The sequence below is a fragment of the Cupressus sempervirens genome, chromosome 1, assembly GCF_028749045.1.
Source record: "Cupressus sempervirens isolate cs-2001-9-10 chromosome 1, ASM2874904v1, whole genome shotgun sequence".
Classification (NCBI taxonomy): Eukaryota; Viridiplantae; Streptophyta; class Pinopsida; order Cupressales; family Cupressaceae; genus Cupressus; species Cupressus sempervirens.
Genome location: NC_143118.1, coordinates 321,939,783 through 321,955,037, shown reverse-complemented (window position 1 = coordinate 321,955,037; position 15,255 = coordinate 321,939,783). Strand labels below are relative to the sequence as shown.

General features: G+C 32.1%; 1 pseudogene; it reads right to left on the bottom strand.

The window, feature by feature from the left end:
- The window catches only part of LOC149577450 (ABC transporter G family member 11-like), a 116,568-nt pseudogene extending 110,942 nt beyond the window's left edge, over positions 1–5,626 (bottom strand).
- Between the last annotated feature and the right edge of the window lie 9,629 nt (positions 5,627–15,255).

The window sequence follows — 15,255 nt, the reverse complement described above, 5'->3', positions numbered from 1 at the left end:
ATCTTCACAACTTCAATTCCCTTAAGCTAGAATTGATCTGTGATCATGTGATTGATGGTGAGTTACTCCTTCACAACATGAACTTGAAAACTAGCGTTAACAACCATGAAGCTGTGCTAATGGTTAACTTCATTGTGTGCATCCATGCAACCCTAAGAATAATTAGATCTCAAATCAAAGTGACAAGGCAATGCAAGGCCTTCACATGATTGCAACTTGAAATACTGAATATAGCAATGAGCGATAAAGGCTTATCACTATAAGATATAGAAATCATCAAAAAATGAAAACCATATATAATCATTATAGTGATGAGCAATAGAGATTTTGTATTGCTATACGTAATGGCAATGAGTGTTTCCAGTGATAAAAAATGATGAGATGTTGAAAATGCATAATAGTTTCATCCATATTTTCATGATGTAATCCAATACATTTGTACAATATGTGTTGAATGTTTTTGGGTAGTTTTAGTTTTATCGAAATTCCATTACAGTATCTATGGGCCAATGTGCAAATAAAAGATTTTGAACTTTCATGGCCACAAGATAGACAATTAACCATGGCAGCTTGTCCTCGTACGTGTATTCATAAATGTTGAAGTTAAATTTACGAAAGGTGGTGAAAAATTTGTTGCATTAAATGAAACTACATTAAAAATATTTATGACAATTCATATGGAAAAATCACTCATAATGGGAAATACATGAAAAAAGTAGACATTTTCAGGTTTTGCTCTAAACTATAGAGAAAGTGAAAAGCAATTGTCACCAAGTAGGTTTGGGGTTATGATTTGTGAAGAAACCGATAGGTGCATTTATAGTTAAATATGCTTAACTACTACATTTTAGGGGCATGTGCAGTGCATAATCATGGGGAGGAAACAATATCAGATCAACTTATCGATAAGGAAAGGTATGAATCAAAAAAATGTGTACCCATTATTATGCTTCCAATATGATAATGATGTGTAAATTATTTGCACGATTCCATTTTTTGCATTCCTTATTAGTCCCTGCCTTATAGATAAGGCAGAGAACTAATGTTTCTAGTTGTGGGGCTTAATTAATTTTTATATCTAAAACTGTTCTTTTGCTAAAGTTCAAACATTGATTTATTTTTAAATTAATTTTTAGTCAATAATTTCTTATTTCTAACCGACTCTTTGAAATTTTTCTAGGAGTAATATTGATTTATTGATAAAAAAATTACCAAAATTTAAATTCTACAAACTTCCAAGCATCCGCAGTTGCCCTATTTATAGATGGCCAAACCACTATATAGATAAAAACTAGGCACCTATTGAAACTGAAACCCCAAACCTACAAGAAACTGTACAGTTGACCAATTTTCAAAAAAATTGAAAACATCATGGATTTTTCTAAAAATTCCAACATTTGATCTTCATGATCTGCATATTTTATAGTCCAAAACAATAATAAATTTGGAAATAAAATACCATGTTTTTGTGAATCTGGAAAAAAAAGCTTGACTTTGTTTTTCCTTTAGTGTATTTTGGATGAAGATTAGCCTGTCCCTATCTATAATGCCAAGCGGACAGTGACTTCAACTTCCAATAGGTCAATTGCAGCGACATCCCACATATTCTTATCAACATTCTCATAGCTTCAATTTATGTATGTTGGGCCTTTGATTGGCCATTACAAAGGGAAAAAAACTTTTATAAGCTTTAAAATAAATCTCAGATCTTTGCATTGATTCAGTGATTTTATTTCAGCCAATGTTTGGTCAGTTATCTATCTCTACCTAGTGATGTCTTAAGTTTTTTCTAGGAAATATAGTTGTGGATTGCCTCACATGGACAGATATAGGAAAAGTGAATCTCTATACTCAAAGTTGCTGGTTTCCTAAGCTTTGTGTCATTGTCCACTTGTAGAATCCATAAAATGGACTAGATTATTCTAGATTGTGATCTATGGCCAAAAAGTCATGGTTAAATTTATAATGATATTTCAAGCAATGACAACTTTTTAATACAAACTAGTGATAGATGAACATAAAAGGTAAATAATATCAACACCAATTTTTTAGTACAAATTGGGGATAAATGAATACAAGTAAACATAAGAGGTATAAAATACATTATATATTTTCAGCTTGAAAATAATTTCAAGAATTTTGTGTCTATTTTTAATTTCAAAATAATTTCACTAATTTCTACGTGAGTTGGATGACTACCTAGTTGTATTTTTAATTGTAAATAATTTTTTTTTTGTAAAAACAAATTTTAGTTTAATTTAAAGATTGATAATTTTTATTGGCTTTTATTTTATTATTTATTTACATTAGTAAAGTTTGATATAATATGAAAATTATCATTAAATTTTTTTATAATATAAATAAGTTTATAATATGTATCTTATACTTGAAATTATATTAAATCAATAAAACAAATTAAAGTTAAAGATACAAATATATCTAATAAATTTTGACAATACTAAAGTTATTACTAGACTATATTATATGCCTAGAATTTTAATTTAAGGTTTTGTTTCTTAGTTTCATTTGAACAAATATCATTTTTAATTCAATTAGACACTATTTATTATATTATTAAAACCAAACATTCACAATGCTCACCTTTGCATGTAAATATGTTTTAGGAAATTGTGATTTGTGATCTTTGGAGCGCATCCACAATAATAAAACTATATATTTACAACAAACATTTAACAATGTATTTTCTATTTTATTTTTATATTATGAATCACTAACAATGCAAGGTAGGGACTCAAGCTCTCTCTTAGAGCTCTTGTTGAACATAGGTCATCACAAAAATTAGAGAGTTTCTATTAGTAGCCACAGTTCTTTTTGTGGTAAAGATATAACTTTATATTTCAAATTTGAACAAAAAAATAAATGCAAGAGGGATAATTTTTCTTGCAAACTACAACTCAGGTATTAGATATTGTAAAATAGAGAGCACTGAAATGACTAAAAACATGATAATAACATTCATTTTATCCAAATTTAGACCCTCCACATCCCTATCTTGGAAATCCTTTTTATAACATAAGGATTACGACAAGCTTCAGTCATGGGACAATAATGAAACATGTCATATTTCTATTTGACAAACTTAACTTGTTACATTTAAGACAAAACAACAAGAAATGATATTACAAATAGATTCCCCTATCTATTGGCTCTTCATGCTTTGTTTGAGCTCTATTCAGTCACTATCTCCATTAGGTCCCTATACTTGTGGACAATGAATCGGTTAAAAAATGAAGAGGCATGTTTTTTTGTTTATAAAATTTATCATAACCAGCCAAGTAGTAACTAAGTATTACATGCCAATCGATTAAAATAAATTTACAAAGGGAATTGAATTCATTCAGGCAATTCTAATGCTTTTTCTTCAATAAAATCATTGCATTGCTTGATATGCTCCTGATATTTTTCATCCTCAAGAAAGTCTACATATCGAGCTTTGAAATCCATCTCAATCATCTTCTCCAACTACTCACTCATCTTTGTCAATTCTAGTTCATTACCTTCTTCAACACTGCATGACAAGTCCTGATCCATATATCCTGGTTGATAATCTATCCATCTTGATCATGCCATATCAGTACTCTGTACTCTATCACTAGATATTCCAACATCTTTGAAGTGTTGTTAAATTCCTTATTAAACACCATATGATCATGAATTAATCTATTAGTTTCCTGGATATCAATGTCTTCAACCAATTCATCCCTTTCCTTGGTCAATTTGTTTTAGATTTCATTTTGTTTTAAAGCCAAAGTTTTTAAAGCATTGTATAATTCCCACACACATCCAAGCTTGTTCAACAATATTTTGAAGCGGTTTCTCAATATAAAGCCTGATACTTCTCTCCTAATCATAGTTGTATCCTTTGATTTCTTATTTTCCTCTTGCAATCTCTTGAATTCCATATTCATGGCATCATTTGGTGACTGAATCATAGGTTGTATTTGTGTCTTTCCCATTTTCAATAGGCTTTCATACATTGTTCTCCAGTTATCTCTTTCAATTGACACTTGCTTCATCTGAGCCTCATTGAATTGGGCCAAACCCACTTGCATGTATGATGATTTATTAGGGTCTATTACCACTACCTTCAAGGTCATCAAGTGTCTAAATGCCTAATCAATATCAATAATCTATGACCTCTTCTATAAAGGGTAAAGGGTCCATAGCAACATAGATCTCTCATCCTCAACAAACCTAGAACCAATAATGACATCTTTCACTCCCTGCACATCAAGCTTCATATCTTTTTCCCAAATTTCATTAAGTTGTCAAATATATAGGATGCACTACTTGATCTCATCCAAGCAAAACTATGATGCTTGGTTCATTAAGCAATTGTCTCCCTCTTGCCAGAGTCTTGATATCTTCTTTAAGTCTTTCCATCAACTCCTTTTCATTTTTAGGAGTGATGTGTGGAACACTTTGCCTAAAGATTTTTCCTTTATAATTGTACAGACAAGTCATGAATTCCTTTGACTTTATAAATTCATCATCACCTATAAATTTATTTGACTCAAGGATTCTTTCATCCTTTTCCATGTTAACCCTGCCAACTACTTGGACATCATGTTCCAATGCTTGTATCTCGGGTCTATCCAAAAGCTCTAGTCATGGTACAAGGGAGTTTGGTGCAATCTTTATGTCATCTCTAAGTTTCTCAAACTCTTTCTGCCTTCTTTCTTCCAACTCCCTATTTTGTTCTTGCAACTTTTGGTGAATTTCCAACCATTCCATGTTCTTATGTTCTTCCTCAGTTTTAACAATTTTACGAATATAGTCACCCAATTTCCATGAGTATCTATAGTCATGGATATAACCTTCAAGATCATAATGGGTCCAGGGATCCATGGTGTGTTTATGATACTCATTTTGCAATTTGTCCCCAATTTTTTCATAAGACTTGTTGGCACATATAGTAAAATCTCCAAAAGACAGAGTAACTGGGAGAAAAGTTTGTTCCCTCTGCTTCCCTCCAAAATGTTGTTTGCTTAACTTTGACATCTATCTCATAATTTCCAAATAAGAAATCCTATCTAGTACTAAGGCTGGTAACTAGTAGGGAATCCCTTCAAATCCATATACTCTACTACAAGTGAAATAGTTATAGGCATTCCAATCACCCTAGAATTATGTTTAATCTTTTCTCCTAGCCCATTATCTTTATGTCTTAGAAACCTCTTTATGTTAGGGCTGATGGAAGGGAAAGCTTGATATCCAAATAATGATTATAAATGGTGAATAAAATAATCTTGAAAGGTGAGGTAACATGAGGCACTGTATCTATAGTCTCACACAGAAGTCCACATCTAAACTAGCTTACTCCATTAGTTTCCTTTATATTTAATTTCAAATTCTTATGCCACATATCTCTCCATTGACCATAATAAAACATCATGTGCATGAGAAAAAAATAATGCCTAAAAATAGGAGTATCAACATCTTTGAAATTAACAAAACAAGTATGAATGTTGTCAACAACATACTCATCATAATCATAGGGCCTGGGCTCCAACATTTGGACATTAGAAGCCCACACTGTAGGTCCAATCTCCATCATGTCAAGAACCTCTATTGCTCCAACTTGTCCACAATACTGATATCTCATGTCAAAGTATGTTTTAAACAATTATATGATAAATGGTGGCCCATTTTCTTTAGTAAATGACTCTTTCTTAACCTTGTGTAACATTAGCTTCCATTGCATGTATGATATACTTGACCTCTCATATTCATTCTTTATTTCCTTAAATGATAGCCTTTTGGTGAGCCCATCCATCATCTTGAAAATTTCATTTAGAGAATCAATTGAAATCTCCACGAACTTTTTCCCCATACCATCATATACACACACACACACACACACACACACACACACACACACACACACACACACACACATATATATATCTGTCATCAACATTGTATATTCCAATGATAACATTCCATAATTTGACATTCACAAACACATTTGGCATAGTCAATTTCCCCAAATTTATCACCCATGGATGACATTTGGGCCCCTTATGATACCTTCTAACATAGTGATATAGGAAAAGTTCATATCATTAGGTTGTTGTCCATAAATCACAGACTTCACTCTACTTATCTTCCAGTTTATCTAGAGAGGCAAATTTACTCCTTCTAGATTTATGCCCGACAAACTCCATTTGTTCAATCAAGTCTTCATTCAACTTCCTTGGAGGAATTTCATCTTCTATCTTCTAATTCTTTTCTATTTTCCCCTTCTTTACCTTCTCAGCCATTCTCTTTATTGATGAACTGGAGCCTTCCATTTTTTTTCAAATTGTTACATTAGGAAGCTCTAGAAAATCTCACAATTCTTTACAAATTTTCTTCTTGCATAATGCATGATGATTAATTTCTTGGTAAAAGTGCCTTGAGTTCAGGGAGTCCACAAGTTCATGCATGTCCTTTATTCATTTCACCACATTGATTTCTATAATTAATATTTTTTATCATTGTAAGTGTGTCAGTAGTTATTTATGGTCACTATTCACCCACGTCATAAAAAATATTCAAATAAATGATCCATGTAACTCCTAGCCAAAAACATTTGCACACCATCGATTGCTTTATCTCATTATTCCTAATAGTGATCTATCACTTTTATCACTATAGAAACAACTATAACCCTAACTCTCATCATCATATCCATTTTCCTAGAAATGATTTCTGCAATCAAAATTGCCTTATCGCTATAATCTATAACAATCCTTCTTATAGCCATACTGCTTTGTCATCATAACACATAGAGATATACATCTCTTCATCACTTTTCACTATCTCCTTTGATGAACAAAGCTACAAATCATTGCAAGATTGCAACAAGGAGTCCCTTTACTTCAAATAGTCTTGTGATCCTACACAAGCACAAAAATGCACCATAATTCTCAAACTGCAGTAATCCTACACAAGCACAAAAATGTACCATAGTTCTCGAACTAAAGAAAGATATTCATTTGATATTTTACTCACTCAATGCAACTCCTTTAATGCATAAAATTGCACAATGTTTAAAGCTATAATGGTATATGAGAAAAGTATAGGAATGGTTTGAATGACAAAACCTTTCGAGGGTTGACATGAGATACATATATATATTAGCATATGAGTTTTAGAGAATGCTTATAAAATGTCTCTTACCATGAAAACAACTAAAAAAATATTGCAACAAGCATCAAAAAACTTGGTAGGAAGGCAATGATCATGAATTCCTAAATCTTTGAGTGTGTTTTTATGTGGCTTTCCATATTTTATACTTCCCCTTTGCAATTGCACTCTCCTGCGATGGGGAGATTTGTAAGTAGCGCTTACTTATCAAACTTGAAGTGTAAGATGAAGGTGATGGAATCAAGCCTTTTTCAATGGATGAAATTCAGTCAACTATATTTTGGTCTAATGAAGATGTGAAAACTGAGTCACTTGCAACTATTCCACTACATAGACTTGACACATTTATCACAGGGGAATCAAAGAGGAAGAGGAAAGATATGAAATTTGGTTTTGTCTATGTGAGACATAACAACAACAACCATGCAAACTAAAAGGAAGGCAAAGTGAAATTATATTCTAGGTTATTATAGATGCAATAAGTAGTTTGTGTTTGTTATGAAATTGTACCATAAACTTTACGAGTTAAACTTTGGTTGACTATTCTTTATATGCAAATATTGGTGTTCTATTGGGCTAGATGATAACATGACCAAATTACTGGCAAAGAAACACCACCATTATTTTATTAAGAAAAGGGGGTGTCAATGCCACTTCAATGTAAAGGTTATGTTTGGTAGACTATATGTCACTATTATTAGCTACATTGATATGCTACACGTAGATGATGAAGGTTTGATTTGTCTTGGGAAATATGATCCAAGCAATGAGCCATAGGCTAATCTATCCCCAAAACTATCTTCTAAATGCAAGGATTACATAGAGGCCCTTTTGGAAATGGATATGAGTTTGGATGTTGTAATTGATAGACATTTGAGAAATCCATATTTTGTGGCTATATTGTAGAGGGATACTTGCCTAACTTAGAAAGATGTCATGAATGCTTGAAGGAGAGTTAAGTGTGGTTGAGAAAAAATGCATGTCAATGATATAATTAGTATTATAAAATCTAGAGAAGAGAACTAAACTAATTTCTTTTATTGGTAGAAGCCACAGATAAATGACACACCTTTCATCATGGGTTTCCAAACCCCATGGATGCTTGATATGATGGTCAAACACTCTCATCATTATGTGATATCCATAGATTCCACTTTTGGAACAAAAAAATATGGGGTGAGACATGTAAAGTTTTTTTTTAGCATTAACACTCTATTCTTCTTCTTAATTGGCAATAACATGTCACAAGTCATTTTTAACTACTTAGTTGATTATAGTACCAACTATATTTCCTTGTCATCTTTCATGAACATCAGTTAGAGGTTCCAGTTGCATGGGATGTCTCATCTTGTAAAAAGATTGAGGACATCAAATTTTTTCTCTCTTCCATCTATAAATGAGGAAAGCAAGCTAGAAATGAGTGGGCAGTCAATGCCTTCCCGATTGACAATGCAAGTGTTGAAATACAAGCAATTGAGTAAGGAATGCAACAATATATATCTTTGACTACATGTTTGAATTTTGTTAACATTTATATATTTAAATTTTTCCACTAGCAAAGGAAATGAATTTCATCTTCGTGTTCACTAGGGCTACTTTCAACTATCATGTCATTCTATGCTTGGCACGTTTGTCGGGCATGGTTGAAGAATGTGCTGAAGTATGCATCAAAATATAGAGAAAAGTCAATGTTTGAATGGCTTGGGATGTTATGAACGTAATGGGTGAGAATGAGGATACCACTTATAGGCTATTGGATGATATTTTTGTTGAATTCTTTGATCAACATGATTTCTTAGTATACTTCCAAAGGACATGGTGTGAAGGGGATGATCGTATACATAAGACATTTTGCTCTCTTATTTTGAACTATTGTTACAATAAAATTTATCTTCTCTTTTCTACACTAACTTTGCATGAAATCTTGTCCCCCATTACACACAAAAAAAGGTGGGCCAAACTATTTAGAATCTTCCCACATGCAAACCAGGACACAAATGCTACTATTGAATCTTATCATTGCATGTTGAAGATATGATACCTTTGTGACCATCAAAAGAAATGTACACATCAAATGGATCATCTATACTTCACCTTAGTTTATAGGATAAAACCCTAAATCATTATTCCTAATAGTGATCTATTACATTTTTCACTTTTATCACTGTAGAAACAACCATAACCCTAATGCTCATTGTCATATCCATTTTCTTGTAAAAGATATCCATGATCAAAATTGGCTTATCACTATAATCTATAGTGATCCTTCTTATAGATGTACTACTTTGTCATCATAACACATAGTGATATAGATCTCTTCATCACTTTAAAGTATCTCCTTTGACACACAAAACTACAAAACATCATGAGATTGCAACAAGTAGTCCCTTCACTTCAAATAGTCCTACAATCCTACACAAGCACAAAATTGTACCATAGTTCTCAAACTGCAATGACCCTATAGAAGCACGAAAATGTACCATAGTTCTTGAACTATAGAAAGATATTAATTTGATATTTGACTCATTCAATGTAGCTCCTTCGATGCAGGAAATTACACAATGTTTAAAGCTCTAGTGGTAAATAAGAAAAGTATAGCAATAGTTACAATGATAAAAGCTTTCAAGGGTTGACATGAGATGCATATAATATATTATATGAGTTTCAAAGAATGCTTATAAAATTTCTATTACCATGAAAAAAAATAAAAAATATTGCAACAAACATCAACAGACTTGGTTGTAGCCAATCTTGGTAGGAAGGCAACAATTATGAAGTTCTAAATGTTTGAGTGTGTTTTTATGTGGCTTTCCATATTTTATACTTCCCCTTTGCAATTGAAATCTCTTGCAATGGGGAGAGATTGTAAGTGGCACTTTCTTATCAACTTGAAGTGGAAGATGAAGGTAATGGAATCAAGCCTTTTTCAATGGACAAAATTTAGTGGACCACATTTTGATCTGACAAAGATGCAAAAATAGAGTTTCTTGTAGCTATTCCACTACACAAAATTGACACATTTATCATAGGGTAATCAAAGTGGGAAGATATAAAATGTGGTTTTGTCCATGTGAGACATAACAACAACCATGTAAACTAAAAGGAAGGAAAAGTGAAATTATATTCTAGGTTATTATAGATGCAATCTATAGTTTGTGTTTGTTATGAAACTATACCATAACCTTTATGAGTTAAACTTTGATTGACTATTCTTTATGTGTAGCTATTGGTGTTATTTTGGGGCGAATGATAACAGGACCAAATCATCAAAAAAGAAACACTGCCATCATTTTATTAAGAAAAGGGGGTGTCAATATCACTTCAATGTAAAGGTTATGTTTTGTAGACTAGATGTCACTATTATCAGCTACATTGATATGCTATACATAGATGATGAAGGTTTGATTTGTCATGGGAAATAGGTTCCAAGCAATGAGCCACAAGCTAATTTTTCCCCAAACCTATCTACCAAATGTGAGGCTTACATAGAGGTCCTTTTGGAAATGGATACGAGTGTTGATGCTATAATGGACAAACATCTAAGTGATCCATATTTTGTGGCTATACTATAGAGGGATACTTGCCTAACTCAGAAAGATATCAAGAATGCTTGGAGGAGAGTTAAGTGTGGTCGATCACAAAAGAATGTCAATGATAGAATTAATATTATAAAATGGAGAAAAGAGAATTGAACTAATTTTTTTTTATTGGTAGAAGCCATAGATAGATGGCACACCTTTCATCATGGGTTTCCAAACCCGATGGATGCTTGATATGATGGTCAAACAATCTCATAATTCTGTAATATCCATGGATTCCACTTTTGGAAAAAAAAAAATTGGGTGAGATATGTACAATTGTTTTTAGCATTAACACTATGTTCTTCTTAATTGGCAATAACATGTCACAAGTCATTTTTAACTTCTTAATCAATTGCAGTACTAGATATATTCCCTTGTCATCTTTGATGAACATCATTTAGGGGTTCTAGTTGCATGGGATGTCTCATCTCACAAAAAGATCAAGGACATTGAATGTTTTCTCTCTACCATCTATAGATGAGGAAAGAAGGCTAGAAATGAGTGGACAGTCAATGCCTTCCCGATTGACAATGTGAGTACCAAAATACAAGCAATTGAATAAGGAATGCAATAATATATATATTTGACTACATGTTTGAACTTTATGAACATTTATATCTTCAAATTTTTCTACTAGCAAAGGAAATGAATTTTATCTTCATGTCCACCAGGGTCACTTTCAACTATCATGTCATTCTATGCATTTGGCATGTTCATCGAGCATGGTTGAAGAATGTGCTGAAGTATGCATCAAAATATAGAGAAAAGTCAGTGTTTGAATGGGTTGGGATGTGATGAATGTAATGGGATAGAATGAGGATACCACTTATAGGGTATTGGATGAATTTTTTTGTCAAATTCTCTGATCAACATGATTTCTTAGTATACTTCCAGAGGACATAGTGCAAAGGGGATGGCTGCATACATAAGACATTCCACTCTCTTATTTTGAGCTATTGTTATGCTAAAATTTATCTTCTCTTCACTACATTGATTTTGCATGAAATTTTGCCCCCTCATTACACACACAGAAAAGTGGACCAAACTATTTAGAATCTTCCCACATGCAAACCAGGATACAAATGCTACTATCAAATCTTGTTATTGGATGTTGAAGATGTGGTACCTTTGCGACCATCAAAATAAATGTACACATCGAATGGATCATCTATACTTCACCCTAGTTTATAGGATAGAGCCATTCTATAGGCAAAAGAAAAAGTTATAGGAATTCAGTTTCATCAAGAACTATAAGGAACAAAGTTTGTAGAAAAGTATAGATAAGTCATAGGTAATTCCAATGATGATTGCATTGCTATTGAAACTAGACCAAGATACTATTTTGTGAAGAGCCAAACTACAAGCATTTATTATGTTGTCAGATTCTTCGGTGATCAGTTGTATATGTGTGATTGTCCTTTGGCCATTCAGGGTTACACATGCAAGCATGTGTTGAAGATTTTATCTATGATTACTGGCAAGTATACGTATTCTCATAACTTACTCTTCTGTGTAATTTGGCTTGCACTTATGATTCATGCATTGATCAAATACCTCTAACATAACTATTGAATGCAGACAGTCTATGAACACAAGATTGTTCCAGCAACTTATAGACATACAACCCACCACCAAGTTTGGTTGTGGAAAAAAAATCCCTTGGAATGATAAATGACCCTATTTAGATAGTTCACTACTAGAAAGAATCCATGAAATTGCTAAACACTACCACACATATAACATGATAGTCTGATGAACAAGTGAAAACATTCCATAAATGTGTGAACCAATTTTGGAATGATCTTGGCTTGGTCTATCTTCTCTCATTTAGTCTTTACTCTAAACACTGATCCATTTGCTACTAGATAGTATGGATGTGTCTGTGGCTCAATCCAACCTTGCTATGAGTCCCCTAGAAGTGATAATGGCAAGATGCCTCTTAGCATGACAATATGAATCATGATTATTCTTCACAACTATTTGTGTTCCCCACTAAGGGACATAGGAGGGGGAGGACTAAGAAGGACACGTTGGATTTACCTGAAGTTACTGATCACCTTACATCTTCTTCACTAAATGTTGGTGAGCACACATTGGCATTTGGTTGTGGGAAATATGCACTACATCTGTTCAAGCTTCATAGAATCTCATTTTTTTATTATTGTCAATATAAGCTTTCTCACAAATTAATGTATATAGTTGGAAACCAAGCTCAACATCTACATCTAAAAACCATCAATATTGATTGTTGTTTCGTGATGTAAGTGGCAAAGACAGTACAGAGCAAGGTTGGTGCAACAAAGATGTTACAAAGGGAGCCTGGTGCAAAATGGACATGACTATCCTCCCTACAAACTATATAGTTGACCAATTCCAAAAAATAAAAAATATCATAATTTTTTTTGAAAATGTAGAATGATTATTAATTAATGTAAGATAAATTTTTTTTTGTCTAATGGGAAAAATTTTCAAGAATTGAAGATTACAACATAGATATGAAACTTGAATAATTTAAGAAATATTAATATCGATTAAGAAAAATGTTTAGTAATTTTAAGATTTTACAAGTATTAATAATTAATACTCATTTTCTAATGAATTAAAAAAACTTATACTCATCTTCATTTTCACATTTCAAAGCAACAAATAATTGATTTTACTATTAAGATAAAATCTTTACAAGGATTAGGGTTTAATATGGTTTGCTATATTTATTTAATTATATATAATTTAATTTAAGTATATAAAGTTTGATTTACTTCTCTAAAGTTAGATTTAATTATTTGAACATTGATTTAACTTCTCTTCATAAATCAAAACTAGCACTTGCACCACTAAAAGATGCAAGGAGAAGCCGATAGTTAAATAGAAGAAAGACTTAAAACTAATTTTATAATAAGTATACACAAATATATATATTTACACATCTACCATTATATATTATAATTTAGTACATTTTTTATAATGGTTTTCATATATTTTGGCTCCTTTGAATTATTATCATCTACTTTGGATTAATTAAAATTAGACAAAGATCTAGTCATCTTGAAATTATTTCTTGTATATCAAAGATAATATTAATTTTTAGTTGAAGTCAAATGAATGATTGAAAAATGATGTCTACATAAACCTTATAGAAGAAAAGAAGCACTAACTAATAGTTTATATCAATTGTTACTACTGAATAAGACAATTCTTTAAATTATTAGGAAGAAAAATGAAAAAAAAAAAATTGAAATGCTTATTACCATAGTGTTGAGCATTGAATAGGTGCCCATTGTTGGAATTCTGTAGAATAACTGAGAGGGGGGTGAATCAGTTGTCCAAGGTCCAAATGTAAAAATATTACTTTTCATTTCTTAGTGAACCTATACCCATAAAACATATTTATTATGCATGCATCCATTAGATCATACAATCAATTAAACTTTGTAGGTTACTATCAAATCAACTTTGTAGAAATGTAAGCATGAAACAAAACATATTCAATAACACATTTGACAAAATGATTTTAAGTGGGAACCCAATTTGGGAAAAACCACCAGTAACATGCTACTCATTCTCACTCTTCTGAAGTGATGCCCTATGAAAGGCCAACCTTGTTATAGGTTACAATGCACACTTTAAATGTGACTTGGTCAGAGGATTTCAATCACCCTATTACGAGTGAGCCTTATTAGAGGACTTTAGATCATTCATTTTGGAATGTCACCTAGTTAAAAGATTTACAAATGACTATCAGTTCAACCTTAATCCAAAGGATTTTCCCTAGACTTGTACGATGATTATAAAGTAATAGTAAGGAATGATTTGATAACAACTTACAACTTCACTTTGCAGATTATAGATCTTTGTTTTAGTCCTCCATTCTGCTTGGCTTTCACACACTTCAACTCTAATAGCTTGTCCACCCTTCAAGCATTCATACCCTTGAGCCTTCTTTCTTTGCTTGCAATAGAAATCTCTTCTCTTTGGTCACTGAATGAAGCAATACCTTAGAATTTTTGTCTTAGGTTCTTGCACATTACAACCATTGCTTTTGACCAGCCATCTCTATAAATAGAAAATGTAGATCTTTTTGTTGTTCATCCTCTATCATCCATTTTAGGGTTAGATAGGATTAGGTAAGATTCAATGAAGCTACCCATAATTTCATTTTATTCCCTTCTAGAAACTTCTCCTTCAATCCTCTTTGAATTCACCTCAAAATAGTTCATCTTGAATTTTATGCCACTAGATCATCAAGCTTATCTTCCACACAATTTACACAATCCAAAAAATCAATCTTGTTGGCTCAGATTCATCAAATTCAAGATCCTTTTCATAATTTTGACACTTAGTATCAAATTTTTTATGATGCTTGACTCATACTGCATTGTGCAACATCCATTATCAAATCACTCGGCATGAGCTAAAGTTTACTTGTGCTCAGCATCAACTAAACTTTACTCAGCTAACACTGTATCACTCAACATACACTGGAATTTGACTTTTCTTGTCTCCAACTAATTTTTTGCTCCAC